Source organism: Leptonychotes weddellii, chromosome 2, assembly GCF_054177405.1.
Source record: "Leptonychotes weddellii isolate Sample4059 chromosome 2, ASM5417740v2, whole genome shotgun sequence".
In the NCBI taxonomy this organism is placed as follows: Eukaryota; Metazoa; Chordata; class Mammalia; order Carnivora; family Phocidae; genus Leptonychotes; species Leptonychotes weddellii.
This window is the reverse complement of record NC_138370.1, coordinates 101873577-101898648: the sequence shown is the minus strand read 5'-3', so window position 1 is coordinate 101898648 and position 25072 is coordinate 101873577. Positions and strand designations below refer to the sequence as shown.

At 37.5% G+C, this 25072-nt stretch overlaps 1 protein-coding gene and 1 long non-coding RNA gene across 4 annotated transcripts in view; one reads left to right on the top strand and one right to left on the bottom strand.

Moving 5' to 3' along the window:
* UBE2D3 (ubiquitin conjugating enzyme E2 D3) overlaps positions 1 to 25072 on the bottom strand; it is a 66095-nt gene that overhangs the window by 27009 nt on the left and 14014 nt on the right. The window lies entirely within an intron of this gene.
* LOC115940686 (uncharacterized) lies at positions 31 to 24611 on the top strand. Of its 3 annotated transcripts, none has more exons than XR_014142925.1 (3): positions 31 to 263; positions 608 to 1204; positions 1881 to 24611. It is a non-coding gene; the product is annotated as an uncharacterized LOC115940686 (long non-coding RNA). The 3 variants fall into 3 exon arrangements; XR_004075407.2 differs by having other exon boundaries at positions 608 to 814; positions 1881 to 23929; XR_014142924.1 differs by having other exon boundaries at positions 608 to 23929.

Genomic DNA, 25072 nt, shown 5'->3' with positions numbered 1-25072 from the left:
CCCCCCAAACCCACAAATTCTCGCGAGATGCAATAGGCACCGGCTCGAGTTGGGGAGGGCTGTCTCCTGGAAGCACCGCCCCTGAATGCTTATATTGGTGGGAGGGAGAGGAAATGGAATTCCCCGGACTGGTTAGAGCGCGCGCCGACACATCCGTCTTTCACGCGCCCAATCAGGAATGTGCAGTGGGAGGTACTACGGTCTGATTACTAGATGTCTTTAGTCCTGGTTGATCCGGGGTTTTGAAGTTTTCGGTTAAGCAGGTGAGCGGTATTTACTCGCCTGCCCCGTGGGCTGGTTAACCAGTGGGAGGAGGCACCCCTCAAAATGGGAACAGTCATTTTAAGTAGAACCCAGCGGACCGCTGATCAGCGCTCTCACGTGCTGAAATATAGTGCATTTCTGACCTAGAGGGTCAATGTTGAGAAGAGTGGGCCCATATAGCCCTTCCTAGAATTACAGCAGGCTAGAAATCAAATTCAACTATGAATTAACAAGGAGGATGGGGAGATAGGGGTGGGCTGTTTATTTGCCTCGCCCCATCCGCCAAGATTGAGATAACGGGAATAGGCTTAAAAACTTTCCTCCTCTTTCTTTCAATTTCTAGATCCACAGAGTTGCAGAACTCAAGAGATCAGAGTTTTGGGTCAGAAAAACTTGTTACTTAACTGAAATATCCGGGCGGGGCAGAAATAGAAGGATGGAATTGGCCTGTTTTAATCTGCCGGATGTAAAATATGGAGAGGGTGGTTTTGCTCTCTGTGTATCCTTCAGGCAAAGGGTAGTACGACATTAATTTTTAAAAGGAATAAAGGTAAGCGCTGACTTGTTTAAAGTTTTCTAACATTCCTTTCTAACCTAACGAAGTGGGTATTTTAAAGAATTAAATAGAAATATAAACTTGTTTTTAAAATATACTTAAAAATAAAAAAGAAAACATCAAGTTCTTGTTACAATAAAGTATTACCTAATAACTAAAATAGGTCTGTGATGAATGGGCTAATGTATACTGTTTAAGTGGCCAGAATGAGTGTCATAGAGCAATTAGTGAAACAGTGCTTCTCAAGCTAGTATCTATGTGAGTCACCTAAGGATTTTGTTCAGAATGCAGATTTTGATTTAGTAAGCCTTGGTGGAGCATGAGAGTCTACAGTTTTAACAAACTCCGAAGTGATACAGATTATTCTGGTCAGAAGACAACCCTGTGAGTAGCAGAGCACTAAAGTGCTCATCACATAGCCTATTTCCCTTCTTCCAAAATAATCTTTGTTCTCTGTTTTAACCGGTCTAATATAGTAGAAACAGAATTAGGCAGTTGGGGCAGAGGATGAAATACAGGTTTGAGTTCTTGCTCTAATCTCATTTGGGTGATACTGTGTTGTTACCATCTTAGTTTTTTCCAACACTGAACTATACGTAATAAGAGCTGTCCTTTTTCACAGGGCTGTGGTATGGTTCAGATGTCATAATGTATGTAAAAGGGTACTGTACACCGCAGTGCTGTGTAAACATAAGTTATTAATGTAACCAGTCAGACATTAACTGGCCATCATGTGAAACGTGTAAAAATAATCATAAATATAGGTAATGTTTATGCAACAGTTGTCATGTGTCAGGTACTGTGCATATTAACTCCTTTTACAAATAAAGAAATTGATGCACAGGGAGATTAAGTTACTGATCCCAGGGTCACATAGCTAATAAATGGCAGAAGTAGAATTTGAACCCATGCAGTTAACTTCAGGGTATTTAACCAGTGGAGTTTCATATTGTCTTCTAGTTTAGAAAGTAGGAGAGTAGGATGTTTTATATTTCTACTTTCAGTGTCCTCTGAATCTCATTTGGTTTGGCTTATTTTTCCCTCTGTTTTGTTCTTTCAGAAGTTATACAAGAGTGGTAGGAAACATCGCTCCCTACCCAAAGGGAACTCACCATATCCAGGAGGTCCATAAAGAAAAGTCCGAGATAAGCCAATTTGTATTACCCTAATCTAAACAAGCTTCAGTATGAAAAGTATAATGGAACATGTTAATGCTCTTAATTAACAATGCACAGCAGACTGGGACAAATTTGAGGTCAGAGTTTTTAACTTTTGTGCCACAGACCACTTTGGCAGTCTGGTGAAGCCATGGACTCTTCTAAGAATGTTTCTAAATGTATAAAATAAAATTCATAGCAGTAGTTATAATGTGATACAAAGTATCTCATTCCTAGTGGTGATACAGACGTAGGTATAGCTGTTTGTTGCTTACATTCAAAATTGAAGGAAATGCTAAATTTCAGTTAGAGATTAGTAAAAATAAAGATGTATTTTTTTTTTCTCCCATCCAAGTTCACATACTTCCTGGATTCTATCCATGAACTTCATGATAAAAAATTTTAGGTAAAGTCTAGTGGGCTTATTCCTCTTAGTAAGCCTTGAGGGGATTGTGAAATATTAACATACAGTTATAATTTATATCCATAACAATAGTGATTCATTAAAAAAAAGTTTAATTACTACCAGTATACTCTCATTAAGAATGCGTGGAAGTACATAACAGTATTAGGAAATAGTTGTATCCAATTTGTTGATTTTATTTATTTTTTAAACTATATCTATAATCATACCCTATGGAAAACTTTCCTATCCAGATGACTCATTTCCCAAGCGTTCTGGTAACTTATGTTTTACTATATCATTCTTATTTATTACATGCCTTTGCAAATAAGATGTGGAAGAACTGCAAAATGAAAATAATAGCCAAAGATTAAATTAAAATACTGTATAAATTTCTTAATAAGTGTTAATAATTATTATTTGAAGTACTATGTGTGGGGTCTTTTAATTCATTATCTTATGAAATCTCCATTACATAGATGAAACACTCAAGATCTGAAAATTATTAACTGGTAGAGTCAGGATTTAAACCTAGGCAGTATGATCTCAAAGCTCACACTCAACCAGTAAGCTGTTTGATTATTTTTTAGTCCTTTGACTAATAGCCAATATTAATTTGCCTAATAGTGCAACAAGTATATATTTGCTGCCTCAATTATGCATTTCTTAGTATTCCAAGTAGAATTGCACCCAGTGACTGAAAGGAATTTTTTAAATTCTTCCTTTGCAGCAATATTGCTTATAAGATCCAACACCACCTTTAAGTAAGTGGGTGACCATTTGGGGCTGGAAAATTGTTTTGCAGAGATTTTTGTTGCAATGGAGTTTTGCTTGGAAAAATCCACTTATGCCTTTCCCTGCCCTACAGACATACTTTCTCATCTGAAATTAAACCTGTTTTATAATGGTGCCACTATATTTTTATGTTGGCCACTGTCAAGATTGTATACAAGAAATGATGACATATAAATAAATGCTAATATATGAAAGTCTAGATTATATATGCCTGGAGACAAGTGATTGTGTAATCCCAATTTTTTATTTGGCACTGAAGTGAATTTATTGGTTGATTACACCTTCTATTTATTTGCTTGTAGTTACACTAGCAAACTTAACAATTTTACTCAATTTTGTTAGGGGTAAAATTAAAAGGAACATGACCTAGAAGCATTTTGATGCTTTAGGGCAGCCTAGGGTTAGCTGAAAATTTAAAACACTATTTACATATCTAGTGTTAGAACTCACTTTACAGTTAAAGTTAAAATTGACTTTCATTAATTTGACTATTTGAATTACAGTGGTTGAAATGTCTCTATCTGATAAAAAGGAAAGACATGTTTTTTATATTACAGTCTTACAAAGGGCTAAAAAGGTTTTATATATGAAAAAACATAGACATTCAAAAATTAATACAGATACAAAAATGTTGAAAAGATGAGTTTTAAAAAATCCTTCTTAGTGAATATTGAAGTCTCAAAAACTTTCTAGTTATGGTAGATCAGATCTTGCGTGAATTCATGTAAAACACAACAAAATATAAAGAATCAAGAAGATTAGTATAAAAGTGGCAATGAAGTAAGTAATAAATAACTAATGAAAATGTGTCAAAGTCCTAATGTTATGTGAACATATCAGCAAAGCCACATAATTATAAAAACCTTAGTACTGGGGTTAATTAAAATGTACTTGTGAATAAATACAGTTAACATAGATTGATACGTATACTTAGGTTTATGGAGTCCGTATTGTCAGATCTTTGTAACTTTGTCATGGAATTTTATAACTTGCTAAGGATACTGGCTTGCTAGGATACTGGCTCTAACACACTGTATGCCATTTTATTAGTTTAATTAAATTGTAAATGCTGTGGTCCAGAATCTATGCTTACATATGCTGCTTGGAATAGGTAATTTAGAACCCAGGTCAACCAGTATTTCATATTGTTTGCATAAAAGTTATATTATCCCTTCTCTATACTTTACCAGTTTAGAATCTCATTTTATGATCAAGACAAGTTAATGTGGTTTAGGGGACTGTATTTATGCTAAGAACATCATTTTGACCTTACATTAAGATGGCTTTTGGTACATAATGAACCATGCACAAATGTTTGAGCTAAAAATAAATTTGAGCATTTTCCCATAAAAACCTGTATACATGAATGTTCAGAGTAACATTCATAATAGCTAAAAAGTGGAAAGAACTAAATGTCCATCAGCTGATAAATGGATAAATAAAATGTGATATATCCATATGATGGAATAGTATTAGTTAATAAGAAAATATGAAATACTGATACATGTATCTTGAAGCTTGAAAATATTCTAAGTGAAAAAACCCAGACACAAAGGCCACATGTTTCATTCCATTTATAGGAAATGGCTAGAATAGGCAAATCCATAGAGACAGAAAGGAGATGACTGGCTGCCAGGGATAGGGGCAGGGAGAATGGGAAGTGATTGCTAAATGAGTATGGGGTCTTTTGGGGGGAGATGGTGAAATGTGCTACATTGAGATAATGGTGATGGTTGCAGAACTCTACAGATACACTAAAACCCCCTGAATTGCACACTTTGAAAGAATTTTATGGTATGTGAATTATCTCAGAGTTTTAAAAAAAAAAGTTAATTAGAACCAAATGTGAAATCAACCTGAAGCTTATTACTAAATATTTTCAATATCTCAACATTCTCAGATTACTGATGATAAATGAGATACGGCATCCTTGTAAAATGAAAAATTTACAGCCAGCAGTAGGTTTTTCCTTCAATACAAATAGTATAATTAACCCAGATTAGATTTTAACACAATAGTAAGCCTTTGCTATCTGTTAGGTTTGTTTTTTTTTTTTTTAAAGATTTTGTTTATTTATTTGACAGAGAGAGAGACACAGCGAGAGAGAGAACACAAGCAGGGGAGTGGGAGAGGGAGAAGCAGGCTTCCCGCAGAGCAGGGAGCCCGATGCGGGGCTCGATCCCAGGACCCCGGGATCATGACCTGAGCCGAAGGCAGACGGTTAACGACTGAGCCACCCAGGCGCCTAGTTAGTTTTTAATTTGGGGGTGTTTTCACCAATCTTATTTAATGAATAAAACATAGTGATTAAAATTAATTTTAAGTAGCACTGTATTTCACTTGAAAATAAAAGTTCGAGAGTATGGCCAGAAATAGGATACATCCAGTTACAAATAGTCTAAACAGATAAAAACTTTTCTTTAAAATTTCAAATGAAATCAAGTTAGTTGAAAATCATGGATAAATCATCTAGATAAGGATTTTGAGGATTAGGTAGTGTCAAATGAGAAAAACAATGTAGTAACAAGTTTGATGTCTTTTATTGAAGGGAAACAATCCATCTATTGGGGGAGCATACTACCTAACAAACAGTAGAACACTCTTTTCAGGGGATTTTGGACAGGAGCCGGTTGTACAGAGCATTAGAAGCAGTAAGATGGTAGCAGTAGGATTGGCTAGGAGGCCAGGGATTTCCTTGTAAGGCTAACAGGTCCTGTGTTCTAGGGTAAGGCAACCTAGCTAAAGCTGAGTTGAAGGATTGTGATTGGTGTATGCTAGGTTTCCCTAGCAGGTGTTTTCCATAAGCTCTGCCTGATTTACGTTTAGGTTTGTGATGCGGGCCTGGCCACTGAGGTGGCCTCAGTTTTGTGGATCCCAGTATACAAATTAACTTTATCAGTACTTAACTAAAAAATAAATACTTTGAATTAATATTACTTTCCAACAATAGATATAATCTTTGTTGCTTCAATAACAATGTAAAAAAGTCCAAAGGAAACATATTGTGATTTAGACCAGAAATGGATCATTGTTTTACCAATACTGGATTTGATTATTTAAATATATCTATGTGAGAATTCTTTAGTAAATTAATAAATTCTTTTATTAAAGAATTGTAAGTTAGGAGTGATGGGAATGCTGTACATAGTGGTTCTGAAGGATCTGATCTATATAGTATCTAAGTAAATGGAGGCACTATGTGAGACTTTTTTTTTTTTCAAGATTTATTTATTAGAGTGTATACGCTCTAATAAAGGGGGGAGGGGCAGGAGGAGAGGGAGAACGAGTTTTAAGCAGACTCCATGGTGATTGTAGAGCCCATGTGGGGCTTAACCTCAGGACCTGAGATCATGACCTGAGCCTAAACCAACAGTCAGATGCCTAACTCACTGTGCCAGTTTTTGATACACAGTATTTGGTACCTGTTGATTTTTTTCACTGCACGAAAGCAGTAATTTTAACACATGGCACTAAAAGAATGAAACTAAGAAACATTTCACTACATCTAAAAAAACCTTAACGAATTTGACTTATTTGGTGTTGAAGAAATGTGACAGTTTCAGAGATATCCCATCATCAAAGCATATTAAATCCCAAAAGTTAACGATTAATAATGAGATTGGTCTTTACCCTATATATACTTGGTAAGAGAACAGTATGATACAGGTTCTCCACCTTACAAAAAGACCCGTACAAAAATGGAGAATCTTGGGTGCTACAATACTTGAAATTCAGCTCTCCGAGAATACTTTCACAAAACCCCCTGAGATTTAAGATATAATTAGATAGTCACAGATTTTTGTGAATTTAACTTTTCCTTATTTTCCTTCTTTCTATTCTGCAATAATGGAGAGAAGGAGATTACCCTGGAGCATTTTAGGGATAAGGCTTAATTCCTACTCCTGGCTTGGATAGGGCTATAATTAGGGACAAAAGGTAAGGACATTGGAGACTACACGGAAAGGCATGCAGGAAGAAGCGGGAAGAAAAATGTCAAAGGCAAAACTATTCTTAAGGAAACAAGGAATAAGGAGGATATTTTTTTTCTTCCCCCTCTTTGCTCAAGCACTAGAAGATCTACTCTTGAGCATAGAGTTCAGGCTACCACCATTATGGTGGTTCAGTTTTACACAACTTGATTGCCATTTCTATACTTGCTAACTTGAAATTTAGTCACTATAACATTGTTCACATATGATAGTGCATTCAGCCTTCCAAAAAAGCCTCCTTATTTACGGCTTTTAAAAACATCCATTTATAATATGGGACTGCTTTTGATGTAGGTTGAGGCAGAATCAAGGGACTCATACAGTTTGTCAGTCAGTGATATTTGCGTCTAACTAGGCCAAGTGGAAGTTTCTCCCTAAGTGAAGGTTTAGGCTGAAGAATGTTAATGTAATAGAGACCTATTGATATAATTACACCCATCTTCCTAAAAAAATATATTGAATGCCTTTTATATGCAAGGCATTGAGCTAGATGCTGAAGATACATAAATGAAAGACCCAGATGTCACCTTTAAGAAAGTCTTTTAATTGGGAAGACCATTAAGGATCAGACAATCACAGTAATGTGATGACATAAATGCATGCATAGAGTAATATTAAGGTACTTAATTTAGCTGGGGGTGCTCAGGGCAAGTTTCTATATGGAAGAGAGCTGTCTTTAAAGAAATGAAAGAAAGGCATAGCTGGTGGGGGGCGGGGGAAAGGAGGAAGCTTCCTAGGCAGAGGGAACAACGCAAAGACTTAGAGAACTTGACCTGGTAAGTTTTGGAAACCACAGGTTTGGCAAGTACTTTGGCTTGCAGTTGGGGAGTAGAGGAGGGCAGAGGAAAGAATGAATGAGAAGAGACAAAACAGTTGAAAGACAAGGCTAGATATATTGAGGGCCTTAACATGCCATGGTAATGAGTTCAGATTTTATTCTGAAGGGTATGGGATGGGAGAATTGAATTTTAACATAAAGTCTTGACCAGACTTTAATCACAAGAAGATAACTATGTGATAGCAGTATGGAAGATGTAACTGAAGTGTGTGTTAGAGTGGAGACTAGAAGCAAAGAGACCACTTGGGATGCTATTGAATAGTTGAGATGTGATTGTGAGAAAGACCTAGGATAATTGCAGTACTTGCACTAAAGACCATAGTATGTTTAGTGTATTTACTGGGTAGAGTTTATGTTAAAAATTTTTCTGAGGATCCTCCAGTTATTTTTATTAGAATATTATAATAAAATCATGTATAAAAAACATTCCAATAAGCTATAACATTGTAATAAAAATAGGTTAAGACCTAATACTTGGTATTAACTCTTTATGCTCTTACCTCTTGAAGAACCTTAAAACTAAAGTTTATAAAATGTAGAAAAATATAAACTAATAAAATTAATATCTGTGTGTAACCTGCGTGCTACTTAAGTTTTTTTACTTTTTACAAATTGCCTCTTGAAACGTAAATACAGAACTAACTGCCACAATTTAGGTTCTTCTAAATTTGGAATGTCTGTACTAACTGGTTGTGTTCCATATATGATGACCAGTTTTCTTTACTAAACCTTTAAGAGACCTTTGTTCATTCTTTCACTGATGTTATTTGGCTTTCACATGGCCAGAAAGAAGTGTTTATTATCTATTTCTTTTCTCATTTGCCTAAGAGAGTGCTGTTACACAGTATCAACAAGATCATAAACCTAAACACAACACAGGCTCTGGAATCACATGGCAGTATTTAGTTATAGGTGGCAATTATGGTGATTTAGACTGTGATTGTATTAGGGATTAATGAAATAAATCACAAAATGGGAAAAAATCTGGTAAAGAATTCAAAGATTCTAGTTTGAGAAATACTGATGTAGAGGTTATAAAAAACCTTTTGTCACATACCTAAAGTCATATTTGTTGAGTCTTGACTTTGTGACTCTGAGTAGAGTCAAGAAATGGTAGGCAGGTAGGACAGATAAGTAACTTGACTCTAAAGTTAAAGGGGGGGGGGAAGGGCTTAGGTGCATTTTAAGGTTCATTCCTGTTCTGGAGCTAAAAACATAATATCTAATGGGAAAGTAATTCTGTCTCCAGGTCAGCCCACAAAGGGCTGTTCTCTAAATCCAACCGCTCTGTGTTTCATGTTACTATGAGAAAATACTCCTTAGAATTTCCAGTTGATACAGCAGGAATGAGCTCTGCCCATCAGAATGAGGCATCCTACCTTTCTGTTTTGTTAGCGAGAAATTCTCCTACCTTCAAGTAACAGGAATTTATTATTTCCTGTAACTTAGGGCAAGAACTCAAGCAGAGCAGGAATAATTGGACTGAGGGTAAAATCATATTGAGTGGTCAGATAAAAGCTTTAGAAAGTTGGAGATTGGTGGCCAAGGAATCTGTATATTTAACCTTAGATGTCACTCTGTGGTTTAGGTCGGCTCTGGGACCCCCTTCTTTTCTTTTTTAGTGCCAGATTGGTTCACCCATGTTCCTCTCTCCTGCCATTACCAATTGCTTCCTAACAGAAACCAACAAGCTTTCTTTTCTATCCTGCTAACTAGGCAAGTATACAACCTCACAGAATACAGAAGAAGAATACAATTCTTTTTTTCCTTATACTTTTGTTCCTAAAGCAAGTCTGTACCCTGTTAAGTTTTCATAAGGGTTTTAATTTCTGGTGATAGTATGTTAGTATTTATATATGATTATAAGCAAGCTCCTGGTAGTATGAAGGTCAGCAAGAGAGTAGTTGCAGTGATACAAAGAACTCTCATTTGATCCTGGTTTCCTTCCTATCATCACTTCCAAGCCCCCACTCAACAGATCAGACTCAATAGAAAAAAATCACAAGATTCAACTGTACTTTAAAGGAAAATTAGAAATGGTTTCTGTAATACTCTTGATATAACAAATTAGTATAAATTCAGTGACTTAAGACAACAGTTATCTTAGATATTTGGAGCTCGGAAGTCTGAAATGGGTCCTACTGGTGTAAAATCAAGGTATAAGCAGGATTGGTTCCTTTCTGGAGGTTTGGGGCAGAATCTCTGTTCTTGCCCTTTCCAGCTTTAAGAGGCTGCTAGCACTGTGGCTCGTGATCCCCTTCCATCTTCAAAGCCAGAAATGGCTGGTTGAATCTTTCTCATATCACGTCACTCTGACACACTTGCCGGCCTCCTTTCATTTATAAGGATCTTTGTGATTATATTGGGCCCGCATGGATAATCCAGGAAAATCTACCCATGTGAAGGCCAGAGGATTAGCTACCTTAATTCCATCCACAATCTTAATTCCCCCTTGCTATGTAACATAATATATTCATGGGTTCCAGGGACTGAGATATAGACATCTTCGGTGGGGGTGGAAGATCAAGGGGAGACATTATTCTGGCTACCACAGCTATTTATAATTCTTTGGGTACTCTTGAGTTTAAGAGCAACTTTTTTCCTTCCATCAGTTCTCATTTTATTCATTCAAAATATACTCAAAATATCAAGTGTGAAATGGTATAGAAATTTAAATATACTAAGGATTAGAAACTTGTCAACTAAATTTTGTCACTGATGAGTCAGAATTTTATTGAGATAGTGTTGACAGAATTTAAATTTAAGCACATTGGGGAGTGAATGGAAAGTGAAAAAATGCAGAGCTTGGTCATGATAGGAAGTTAGAAGATAGGGAATTAGCTTAGAGTAATTCAGGGTCAAAGGAGGGTTATTATTATTATTATTTTTTAGAATGGGAGAGATTGAGTATATTTATAGTCTAGAGGAAATCGTGAGAGAGATGAGATACAGAACAGAGATGAATAGATGGGGTCATTTTCCTCACAAGATGTGACTGTAGGTCAGAAATAAGAGTATTTGATTTTGAACAATGGGGAAACATAGACAGTAGAAGGAATAAGATTAGAATGGGTAAAAATGAAGATAATTTTAAGTAAGAAGAGGCAGAAAGTTGACCATTAATACTCAATTTTTTCAACTTAATTAATTGGAAGGAGTGCTTTATCTATTCATCTGTTGAGGAACGCTCAGGTTGCTTCTGTATCTTGGCTGTTGTAAATAATGCTACAATAAATAAAGGGTTGCATAATCTTTTCAAATTAGTGTTTTCATTTTCTTGGGTAAATACCCAGAAGTGGAATTACTGAGTCATACGGTATTTCTGTTTTTAATTTTTGGAGAAATCTCCATACTGTTTTCCATAGTTGTTACACCAGTTTACATTTCCACCAAGAAAGCATGAGGGTTACCTTTTTTCCACATCTTTGTCAATGCTTATTATTTCTTGTCTTTTGATACTAGCCATTCTGACCACTTTGAAGTAATAGCTCATTGTGGTTTTAAATTTGCATTTCCCTGATGATTATTGATGTTGAGCATCTTTTCATGTGTCTGTTGGCCATCTGTATGTCTTCTTTGGAAAAATGTCTATTCAGGTCCTCTATTTTTAAATTGTATTATTATTGGGGCACCTGGGTGGCTCAGTTGTTAAGCATCTGCCTTTGGCTCAGGTCATGATCCCAGGGTCCTGGGACCGAGCCCCGCATCGGGCTCCCTGCTTGGCAGGAAGCCTGCTACTCCCTCTCCCACTCCCCCTGCTTGTGTTCCCTCTCACACTGTGGCTCTCTCTGTCAAATAAATAAATAAAATCTTAAGTTGTATGAGTTTTTTAAGTATATTTTGGATATTAGCCCCTTAGCACATATGTCATTTGTAAATGTCTTCTCCCATTCTGTAGGTTGCCTTTTTGTTGTGTTGGTGGTTTCCTTTGCTCTACAAAAGCTTTTTAGTTTGATGTAGTACAAATTGTTTATTTTTGCTTTTGTTTCCCTTGCCTGAGGAGACATATCCAGAAAAATATTGCTTAAGTCCAAGAGTTTACTGCCTATGGTTTCTTTTAGGAGTTTTGTGATTTCAGGTCTTACATTTAGGTCTTTAATCCATTTTGCGTTTATTTGTATAATGTAAGAAAGTGGTCTTAGTTGCATTCTTTTGCATTTAGCTATCCAGTTTTCTCAACACCATTTACTGAGGAGACTGTTTTTTCCCCAATGTGTATTTTTGCCTTCTTTGTTGTAGATAATTGACCATGTAACTGTGGATTTATTTCTGGGCTCTCTATTCTGCTCTATTGATTTCTGTGTATGTTTTTGTGCCAGTACCATACTATTTTGATTACTATATCTTTGTAGTACAGTTTGAAATCTGGATTGTCAATACTTCCAGTTTTGTTCTTTCTCAGGATTGCTTTGGCTATTTGAGGTCTTTTGTCATTACACTCAAATTTAAGAATTGTTTGTTCTAGTTCTGTTAACAGTACTAATGGTATTTTGATAGGGATCGCATTGAATCTGTAGGTTGCTTTGGGTAGTATGGAAGTTTTAACAATATTCTTCCAATGCATGATCACAGAACATCTTTCATTTGTGTCTTCTCCAGTTTCTTTCCTGATGTCTTACAGTTTGTAGGGTACAGTTCTTTTGCCTCCTTGGTTACATTTATTCCTAGGTAATTCTTTTTTGATGCAGTTGTCAATGGGATTGTTTTCTTAATTTCTCTTTCTTGTAGTTTGTTCTTAGTGTATAGAAATGCAACAGATTTCTGTATATTGGTTCTTTATTTAGAAAATTTACTGAATCCATTCATTGGTTCTAATAGTTTTTTGGTGGAGTCTTTAGGGTTTCCCATATATGGTATCATGTCACCTGCAAATAGTGAAAGTTTTACTTCTTCTTTACCAATTGGGATGCCTTTTATTTCTTTTTCTTGTCTGATTGCTGTGGCTAAGACTTCTAGTACTATGTTGAATAAATGTGGTGAGTGGACATCCTTGTCTTGTTCCTGATTTTAGAGGAATGCTTTTAGCTTTTCACTGCTGAGTATGATGTTAGCTGTGGATTTGTCCTATATGGCCTTTATTATGTTGAAGTACATTCTTTCTAAACCCACTTTGTGGAGAGGTTTTATAATGAACAGTTGTTGAGTTTTGTGCAGGGCTTTTTCTGCATTTTTGGAGATGATCATATGATTGTTATCCTTCATTTTGTTAATGTGGTGTATCACATTGGTTGATTTGAAGGTGTTGAATTATCCTTGCATCGCCAAAATAAATCCCATTTGATTGTGGTGAATGATCCCTTTTCACATATTGTTGAATTTGGTTTGCTGAATTTTGTTGAGGCTTTTTGCATCTCCTTTCATCAGGGATATTGGTATATAATTTTCTTTTTTTGCAGTGTCTTTGGTTTTGATATCAGGATAATCCTGGCTTCACAGAATAAATTTGGAAGCATTCCTTCCTCATCTATTTTTTGGAATAGTTTGAGAAGGATAGGTATCAGTTCTCTAAATGTTTGGTAGAATTCACCTCTGTAGCTGTCTGGTCCTATACTTTTGTTTGTTGGGAGTTTTTTGATTACTGATTCCATTTTGGTACTAGTAATCAGTCTGTTCAGATCTAATTCTTCCTGATTCAGTCTCCAGATTTTGTATGTTTCTAGGAATTTATCTATTTCTTCTAGGTTGTCCAAATCTCATATTCCTTTGTATTTCTGTGTCAGTTGTAACATCTCCTCCTTTGTTTCTGATATTATTTTTTTAGAGGGAGGGGGGAAGGGCAGAAGGAAAGGGAGAAAGAGAATCTTAAGCAGGCTCCACACCTAGCACAGAGCCTGATGTGGAGCTCAATCTCACAACCCTGAGATCATGACCTGAGTCAAAATCAAGAGTTGGACACAACCCACTGAGCCATCCAAGCTCAATTCTTTCTCTTTTTTTGTTGATGAGTCTGGCTAAAGGTTTATCAATTTTATTTTTTCAAAGAACCAGCTCTTTCTTTATAAGTAATTGATCTACTATCATTACCATGTGCTTGCTTTTACAGGTGGAATTTTTTCCTTTTATAAAGTTTTCTTCTAGTTATGGCCTTTCCATTTTTGCTTATGGACTTCCCTTTAATATTTCTTGTAAGGCTGGTTTAACAGTGCTGAACTTTGTTTATCTGGGAAACTTTTTATCTCTCCTTCAATTCTGAATGATAACCTTGCCCAGTATTCTTGGTTGTAGATTTTTTCCTTTGAGCACTTTGAATAGATCATGCCACTCTCTTCTGGCTTGTAAACTTCCTGCTGACAAATTAGGTGATAGCCTTATGGTGTTTCCCTTGTATGTAACTATTTGCTCTTGCTGCTTTTAAGATTCTCTCTTTATCTTTAATTTTGGACATTTTAATTATTATATATCTTGGTGTGGACTGCCTTGGGCTCACTTATTTGGGGCTCTCTTTGTAGCCTAGACCAGGATGTCTGTTTTCATCCCCTTAAATAACTTACGGAGGTTTTTAGCTATTTTCTCAAATAAGTTTTCTGCCCTTTTCTCTTCTCCTTCTGGGACCCTATAATATGAGTGTTAGTATGCTTGATGTTGTCCCAGAAGTCCCTTAACCTATCCTTATTATTTGTTTTTTAATTTTCTTTTGTTTTTACTATTAGGCTTGGGTGCTTTCCATTACCCTGTCTTCCAGATCACTGCTCCATTCTTCTGCATTCTCTAATCTCCTATTGATTCTCTCTAGTGTATTTTTCATTTCAGCTATTGTATTCTTCAGCTCTGATTCTTTTTTATATTTTCTCTCTCTTTGTTGAAGTTCTCACTGAGCTCGTATGCTTCTCTCAAATCTGGTTAACATCTTAATGACCGTTACCTTGTACTCTTTATCAGATAGATTCCTTATCTCTTTCATAGTTCTCTTTCTGAGGTTTTGTCTTGTTCTTTTGTTTGGAACATACTCTTCTGTCTCCTGATTTTGTCTGACTCTGTATTGTTTCTGTATATGGGTAGGTCAGGTCTCCTGATGTTGAAAGTAACAGCCTTATGTAGAAGGTGTCCCATGGGGCCCAGTATCACAGTCCTCTGTGGTCACCAGAACCAGGTACTTTCAACGGTATCTCCTGTCTGGGCTGCATGCACCTTCCTGTTGTGACTGGGCATGACTGCTGCAGGCATACTGGTGGGCAGATCTGGCCTCCAGCCTAGGTAGCTGCAGTGATTAGCCATGACTACTGTGGGCATCCTGGTGGGCAGGGCTGGACCCCTGTGCAGCTAGCTAAGAGATCTGGCTATAGTGGGTGTGCTGGTGGATGGGTTTAGCTCCCACTGTAGCTGGCTAAGAGTCTTAGCTACAACTGCTGTGGGCATGCTGGTGGGTGAGGCTAGCACCACCCCCCTCCCTGGGGCAGGAGTTGCTCTGGAGGTGCACTGCCCTGGGCTGGGGCTGCCCACCATGTGTGGGGTGAAAGTTGCTTTGGGGAAATACTGGTTAAAATTGAGGCTGCTGGGGCACCTGGCTGGCTCAGTCGGTGGAGCATGTGATTCTTGATCTTGGGGTTGTGAGTTTCAGCCTCATATTGGGTGTAGAGATTAGCCCAATAAAATCTTAAAAGCAAAACAAAACAGGGTGTTTGCCAGGTGTGGTGCCGAATGGGCTAGACAGGTTTACAGGGGAATGTTGGGGTAGGGCAAGTGGTGTTATCAGGACAGATGGAGAGTGTCAGAACTGGCTCCCACAAGCATCTGGCCAGCTAAGCTGAAAGAAGCAAGAAAAATGGTGCCCACGAGCATTTCCCTGACCCTTCAGCACATACCCTAAAATTAGTAAATTTCCTTCATGTATAACCCAGGTGCTTTTCAAACTGCTGCCTCTGTGTTGGATCTCAGACCAAGTGATACAGTGCTCTGACCCTTTGAGTGGAGTCTTGGTTCCTTATAGCCTTTTGGCTCTCTTGGAGTTAAGGTAAGCCCCGCTGATTTTCAGAGGCAGATTTTATGGGGGTTTCTTTTCTTTGTGCAGGTGCCCAGAGCCAGAGGTGCCTGATGTGGGCCTTGATTCCCCTTGCTTCTTAGAGAGGACCTCCATTCCTGTGATATCCCTCCTGCTTGTGGGTTGCTGTACCAGGGGTTTGGTTCCTGACTGAGTCTCTGCCCTTTCTACCCTTCTGAATGTGGCTTTTTCTTTATTATCTCTAGCTGTGGAAAAGCTGTTCTGCTAGTCTTCAGGTTGTTTTCAGAGTGACTTGCATTAAATGTAGTTGCAGCCTTGGTGTGTCCCTTGAGGGAGGTGAGCTCAGGATCCTTCTACTCTTCCATCTTCCTTGCAATTGGTACCTTTTGTAGTGTAAAATCAACCGCACTTCTCAAAAATTAATACTCCCATCCCAAGAAACCCAAATGGCAGAATAAAAGTTTATATGCCACATGAGAGGGAGTACAGAAAGAAGTGAGAGTGGCATTTTAAATTTAATTAAGATTCATTCAGCAGATATTTATTGAGCAACTACTATGCATTAGCTTCTGAGCGTGGGCTTGTGGAAAACTTAGATGATCTATTTTCATACTTTTTTTCCAGGAGTCCTTAAGTCTACAAAACAAACTGCCTGAGTTGGAGGCCGAAGCCTTGCCCATTCAGAATCTTTATCACCTCCCTCTATCTCCAATCCCATACCCACTCAGGATACCTCAGATGGTTCTGTGAGCATCCCTAGTGTTCACTGAATGGAGTCTGAAAAACTGATGGTTTAATGAATATTAATACCAAAGCCTCATTATTATAGTCATGTGAGGAACAAATAATATGAAATATATTAGAGATAAGTATAAAGATAGGTACTCAGATGAAGAGAATCTGGCCCAACAACAGACATGTGATAAAGACATGAGAATTTCAGTTGCTTGACATCTCAGTATAAACCAGCAATGTGCTAGGGCTGCCCAAAGAACCTACACAGTTTTACTCTGAAAGATGGAAATATGTGGTCCAGAACAAAGCAGTTGCTTTTTCCACATCTCCATTGGTCAAACCACAGTTTAAAAAAATTTTTTATGGCTTTATTGAAGTACAACTGACATACAATACATTGCATATATTTAAAGTGTACAGTCTGGTAATTTGACATGTATATACCCATGAAACAATCACCAAAATCAAGATAATAAACATATGCATCACTACAAGTGTCTGTGTACTTCCTTGTAAACCCTTTCTGTTGTTCCCCTAACCCCTCTCCCCTTTATCCACAGGAAGCTATTGATCCGTTTTCTGTCCTATAGACTAATAATTTTCTACAATTTTAAATAGAATCAAACAGTATGCCCTCTGACTTTTTTTACTCAGCGTAATTATTTTGAGATTTGCCTATGTTGTGTCACTCAATAATTCATTACTTTTTTATTGTTGAGTAGTATTCTTTGTATGGGTATGCCACAATTTCCATATCCATTTACCCATCAGTGGACATTCTGGTTGTTTCCACTTTTTGTCTATAACAAATACTCCCTTTTTTTAAAAACCCTATTTATTTATTTGGCAGAGAGTGAGAGAGCACAAGCAAGGAGGAGTGGCAGAGGGAGGCAGAAGCAGGCTTCCCGCTGAGCAGGGAGCCCGACACGGGGCTCGATCCCAGGGCCCTGGGATCATGACCTGAGCCGAAGGCAGACGCCCAACCAACTAAGCCACCCAGGCGCCTCTGTAACAAATACTCTTGTACGAGTGTTTGTATGGACATAGGTTTTCATTTCTTTTAGGTAAATAGCTAGGAGTGGAATAGTTAGATCATTTGATAAGTATATGTTTAACATTTTAAGAAACTGCCAAGCTGTTTTCCAAGTGGTTGTACTATTTTACATTCTCCCCAGCTGTGTAGGAGAATTCCAATTCCTCCTGACTTGTTATGACTAGTCTTTTCAATCAGCCATGCTAATAGGTATGTAGTGGTATATCTCATTGTCATTTTAATTTGCATTTACCTAGTGACTAAAGATGTTCAACATGTTTTCATGTACTGCTTTACCATCTATATTTCTTCCTTGAAGAAAGGTCTCTATATTTTTCCCATTGTTTATCGAGTTCCTTTTGTTTGTATTTATTTACAGGTGATACAAATTAAGCATTTACACCAGCCTTAGAAAATTTTTAAAAAGTCATAACAAGGTAACATATACATGGAGGAATATGAAAAAGGCATGAAGGACTCAACTCATATTGGCTAGTGCCTAAGTCACTTCCAAAACTAAGTGTGCAGACAGTAGTATGCTAGAGTTGGCTTATGCTGCCTTATGAGTGCCAATTTAAAAATTTTTAGAAATTCTGCAGGCTATTAAACACAGCCGTTATTAAAAATTAATTATATAAGCTGACAATTATGTTAAAATTCAATATATCAGTCTCAGTAAAACTCAAAATTCACTCCCTCATTTTTACTATTTTCCATGTTTTTGTGGTTATGTCTATCATATCCATATAGTAGAAATCCCGTATTATAGTTTGATAATTACACATCTCCTTCCAGTTCTGTGTTCGGTGATGTCCTGTGGTAGCTTGAAACGAGCCAGTGGGAGTATTTACCCCCCCCAGATTTGCAGACACCACAATCAAAACTTTTTTTTTTTTCCTGGTGAGTTGTCAAACATTTACCAGCTCACCAGTAATGACAAAGACCTTCAAACTGCACTGACTTACTCTCCATGATGAATAATTGGAAGCTTTAGTCACATGGAGAACTCCCCTTTGTGAAACAATTCCTCAAGAACAGATCAATATTTTTGCTGCAGAATAAAGCTTACAAAACCTATTTTCCTTGCTGCTCAGGTTTTTTTTTTTTTTTCTCATTTCCAAGTACCCTGAGGTTGAGAATGCCAAAGTCTACTGGATAAGGGAGCATGCCAATACATTATTTCTGTGGTGACATGTAAAAAATACAAAGTATTTTATTTGAAGTAGAACTAGAAGGGCTGTTAAATATTAAAAATTGTAATGGACAAAAAAATAGGAAAGGCAAACAGCTCTGTATAATCAAATTTCTATTCATGTAAGAGTAGAGGAAACTAGACTAAAATGAGAGGGAGCAAATGATGATACAAGAGGAATGTTTGGTCTAAACACCCAATCAGCTTTCTAAAGGTGGACAAAGCATTTTTGGTTTAAGTCTAAACTTACTAAAGATGCTGGATATTATTAGAAATGTAAAGTTACAGATGCAGTATACTAGAGCAGTCCAGAGATAATCAAACTATGGGGGACAAGTTCGTAGTGCAAAAGATAGAGCTAATGCTATGGTTGAGTGTCCATTATGATTTAATTTTAAAAACAACTAGGAGAAACTAAGCATTTTAAAAGGAAAACAAACCATCTTAAAGTTCATAGTCTAAATTAAAAAGGCATATACATTTAAAATATAAAAGAAACATATACCATGAACCTTTTTTTTAAAGATTTGAGAGAGAGAGAGAGTACGTGGGGGGGGGGGGCAGAAGGAGAGGGAATCCCAAGGAGACTCCCCCCTGAGCACAGAGCCTGACGTGGGGCTCGATCTCATGACCCTGAGATCATGACCTGAGATGAAACCAAGAGTTGGACGCTTAACTGACTGAGCCATCCACGTGCCCTGATCATCATGCATATGACTTTCAGTAAGACACTTACTATGTCTCACATGAAATTCAAATAGAAGTTAAGATGTTTGCCTGATTTTTAGTAAGATACTAGTACCCTAAAGTACTAATAGCGGTAACTGTTTAGAGTGATGCGTACTGAAGAATAACAGTTCAGTATTAAATTAGAGGGAACAAATAATCCTTAAATCAGTCAATGCCCATGTAATCACTTTACTAATAAAATGGACAAAATAGATGGAACTTTCATCAAATCAGCAGGTACAGGCTTTATTTTTTAAATTAAAAATGAGGAAATATATATCCCCAAGGAGGTAACTTCTTTCTCTCTCAAAACTTAAAATTTTATAAAGGAGATTGAATCATCTCACATGAAAATAAGACTATATGGAACTAATAGATGTAATAGAGAACTGCCTGCTAAACACTTCCACAATAAAATGAAATAAATCACTGTTTTCTCCCTAACCTTTGTCCTGATCTCCTAAATCAGTTCCTCTCCTGACTGATTTAAGTGGGACTCTATTTTCTAGTCACCAGGATTCATTTTTTTATTTCACCCTTCTCATTCCTTACCAGTCTCCATTTTTACATCTTTGGATCTTCAAATGCATATTACACCTTAAATTTTATAACATACATTTAAAAAAGATTCTTGTCATTATATTTGTATAACCACTCTGTGAGTTAAGCAAAAGTTATTAGCATTTCATCATTCTATTAAAGGCCTCCACAGTGATGGGCATGTAAATAAGCAGAATCAGACAGGTTAAATGACTTGCCCAAGTTGACAGGACCAGTAATTACAAGTCCTGTGATTCTAATGTCAGCATTGTTTTCATTACACTATGATGCCTGTCATCAACAACTCCTATTTGGCCCATTACTATAGATTACCAGTGGGGGTCTCTGCCTCTGTTCCTACTTCTTCAGTCTATTTTGCATGTCACTATCAGATTAAACACAGCTTTTATTAAAAGACACCACAATGAAGAAATTTCCAATGGCTTCCTATATAGAGAATACAAATCAGAACTTTATCTCTGCTTTTATATGTGAAATCTCTAATCAAACTGGGCTCCTCATGTTCCTTCAAATATTGTGGGGTGCCTGGCTGGCTCAATTGGTTAAGTGTCCACCCTTGGCTCAGGTATTATCTCCAGGTCCTGGGGTCAAGCCCCACGTCGGGCTCTCCACTCATCGGGGAGTCTGCTTCTCCCTCCCCCTCGGCCCCACCCTCCAGCTTGTGTTCTCTAATAAATTTAAAAATATCTTTCAAATATATCGTAACTTTCCTGAGACTATGCCTTTGCTTCTAGCAGTGTTTCCCTTCCTTGAGTTACAAATCCCTGAGTAACAGTTATTGCAGGGACCTGGACATAAATAATGTGTGTGTGTGTATACACACACACTATTATGTTTATTACATATTTATAGTTTATATGCTAAACATGTACAACTACTACCTTGTGGATTTTGATAAGAGAGGCAGGGGCATCCAGTAAAATTCTTGACATTAAAAATGAGTCTTCAGGGGGCACCTGGGTGGCTCGGTTGGGTGGCAGCCTTCAGCTCGGGTTGTGATCCCAGGGTCCTGGGATTGAGCCCCATGTCGGGCTCCCTGCTTAGCAGAGAGCCTGCTTCTCCCTCTCCCTCTGCCTGTCGCTCTGCCTAATTGTGCTTTCTATCTCTGTCAAATAAATAAATAAAATCTTAAAAAAAAAAAATGAGTCTTTGAGGCACCTGGCTGGCTCAGTTGGTAGAGCATAAAACTCTTGATCTTGGGGTTCTGAGTTCAAGCCCCACATTGGGTGTAGAGATTATTTAAAAAATAAGAAAAACTTTTTAAAAATGAGTGGTCTGCAGTTCCACTTCTGGTAATGAAGAACTAACTATGTGGGTTTTGATCATGCTTTAGCTGAGAACAACTAGAAGAGTGAACCAAGAAAAAGAAAACCACATTTCTTTAAAGGCACTGAAAAGCTGCCAAATTGGTGAAGACTGCAGGACCAAGATCTAGGAGAGGGAGACATGTTGGAGAGATGCTTGAATATCTGGGGCCTCCTTTCTGCTGGACGCATCGGTCTTTTCCAAAAACAACTGAGAAGGTAAACAGACTTTTGCAAGCTCACGGGCCTAGGAAAGGGGGCAGGGAGGTTGAAAACTGGAGTTGAGGGCTCACCAAGGAAGAGATAAACATCTCAGCCTTTCATTTGAGATCCTGAAGGGCTGTACCCTAGCAGTCAAAGTGAACCGAAAATAGATCAGAACTGGCAGGGATTGAATCCTATCTGGCCCTAACTGGACTGTAGTGATCTGAGTCTGCTAAAAGCCCCAGTTGAGCTGCCTAACGGAAGCAAAAGAAATCCTCTCTAGAGGAAAGTACTGCTATCAAGAGCTTCAAAATACTTCTGCAATCTTTTATATATAATATCCAGCACACAGAAAAAATAATCAGGTATATGAGAAGGTACGACAAAAGCAGAGAAGCAACAGATCATAGAAACAAACCCAACGGGGATTATGAAACAAAGACTTTAAAATGCTGTTTAAAATGCTCAGGAACTTATAATCTAAGAATAAGAATGTGTGTAGAGAATGAAAACACAAACAAATGGAAATTCTATTGTTCAAAGATTGCTAACATTAAAAACCCAGTGGATGGACTTAATAGCCAATTATACAGAGCTAAAGACAAAATTAGGGAACTGGATGAAGTTCAGAAGAAAATATTCAGATTTACAGAAACAAAAGGATGAAAATATGGAAAAAATTTTTTAAAAAGTGGAAGAGACTTATGGTATAGAATAAAAAAAAAGTTTAATATAGTTATAATTAAGACCGAAAAAGAGAGGAATGAGAGAATATAACAAAGTGATACCCGAAGAGATGTCTAAAGCAAGTAAAAGGCATCATGCCTTGGATTCAAGAAACACTGTAAACTAGAAAAAGGCAAAAACCACACCTAAGCACATCATAGTAAAACTGCTGAAAACCAAAGAGAAAAATTTCAAGCATCCAGAGGAAAAAGACAAATTACTTTATCGAATGACAGTAAGACCACTGCTTTGCAACCAAAATGAGCTATCTTTAGAGTACCAAAGGAAAATATCAACTTAGAATTTACGTTCAAACAATATAACTTTCAAATATTGAGGCAAAATAAAGACATTTTCAAACAAACAGAAACAGAATTTGTCACCAGCATTTTTGCCTTACAAGAAAGAGTGGACCTTGGGCAGAGAAATGATCTCAGATGGATGCTCTCAGATTATGGAAGAGATGAGCAATGAGAAGGAAAAATACATAGGTAAATCTCAATAAATAGTAACTTTACAAAACAATGCTAATATATTGTGATGTTAAAAACATACAGATTTAAAAACGTAACAACACGGTAACTGAGAAGAGAAGGTAAATAGACTTAAAGTGGTCCAAGCTGCTCCCATTGTCCAGGAAGTGGATAAAATACTAATATATCCTAGGCTTTTAAAAATCAAGGATGTACGTTCTAATTTCCACAGGAATTAAGAATATTAAAAGAACATAAAACCAAAAAGCTAAACAAAAGAAAACAATGAAATTAAAAAAACAAAACTTGAACAATCCCCAAGAAAGTAGAGAAAAAAGAATGAAGAACAGGTGAGACAAAAACAGCTGGATGGCAGCTTTAAAGCCAATCTATCAGTAATTACATTAAATGCAAACTGATTATCCCAATTCAAAGACAAAGACTGTCTTGGACTTACAAAGGTATACTTTTAACCTGTTTCAAGAGACAAATCTTAAATGGAATGCAGAAAAGCTTAAAGTAAAAAGATGTGTATCATGCAAAAACTAACAAAGATGGTATGATTATGCTAAATCCAAGTAGATTTTAAGCAAGAAGTAATACAAGAGATAAAAAGTTCACAGGCGCCTGGCCGGCTTAGTTGGTAGAGCACGGGACTCTTGATTTCAGGGTCATGAGTTCAAGCCCCATGTTGGTCATAGGAAAAAAAAAAGTTCATGTGTCCAAGAGTCCTAACAGGAAACAAATGATACACTCAGGATCATTTAAAAGTTTACTTACAAAGGGACTAATTACAAATATGTGTGTGTAGGGTGTAAGAGAATTACAAGGATAGACTCTTAAGAGGAAAAAATCAGAACCAGGAAGGAGAGAGAATTGTGAAGAGTTCACTTTGAGAGAGGCACTGACCTAAGGTCGAGGTATACATCCAGTTCCAGGTAGCCTCTACTGGAGGGAGCCAAAGGGAATAAATATGCTTACCTCACTCTTTACCACTATGCAATCTCCTCCCATCAGCTACAAATCATGGGGTGGTGTCATTCAGTCCTGAAACCATAAACATCAGCCACCCCAGAAGTCTTCATATATGGCATGGGAGAAAAGAAACAAGTTCCAAAACAGTCTCATAAAACTGCTTTTTAAGCTGGTCATGAGGCCTGGATTCATAAACATAGTTCTCTTTCACTATCCATTCTTAGTTTCTCTCACTTTTTGCTTGTACCTCACCTGAATGGGATTTTTTTTCTTTTTTAAGATTTTATTTATTTGAGAGAGAAGGAGGGAGAGGGGGAGAGAGTATCCTAAGCTGACTCCATGCTGAGCATGGAGCCTGAGGCAGGACTCGATCTCACGACCCTGAGATCATGACCTGAGCTGAAATCAAGAGTCAGATGCTTAACAGACTGAGCCACCCAGGTACACCCTGATAGGATTTTTTACCAGGTGGGGTGCTCCAACGTTCATTCTTTTTTTTTTTTTTTTTAAAGATTTTATTTATTTATTTGACAAAGAGAGAGAGACAGTGAGAGAGGGAACACAAGCAGGGGGAGTGGGAGAGGGAGAAGCAGGCCTCCCATGGAGCAGGGAGCCTGATGTGGGACTCGATCCCAGGACCCTGGGATCATGACCCGAGCCGAAGGCAGACGCTTAACGACTGAGCCACCCAGGCGCCCCTCTTTTTTTTTTTTTAAAGATTTTTTTTTTTTTTTTTTTGACAGAGAGAGACAGCAAGAGAGGGAACACAAGAGGGGAAGTGGGAGAGGAGAAGTAGGCTTCCCGCCGAGCAGTGAGCCCGATGCGGGGCTTGATCCCAGGACCCTGAGATCATGACCTGAGCTGAAGGCAGTTGCTTAACCAACTGAGCCACCCAGGCACCCTCCAACATTCATTCTTACTAGTCCCAGTGGAGGTCCTTTTTGGGTTACCCTAGTTTTTTATTGGACTACTGGCTGAGAATACAAACAATTTCAGAGAATACTCTTACATTCCATATATAGTCCTATTTATTCCATTGTATAGCAGTGATGCAATTTCCCCGTTAAAAGGGATCCCAGGGCACCTGGGTGTTGCAGTCAGTTAAGCGTCGACTCTTGGTTTTGGCTCAGGTTGTGATCTCAGGATTGTGGGATCTAGCCCCAATTTGGGCTCCATGCTCAGCGTGGAGTCTGCTTAGG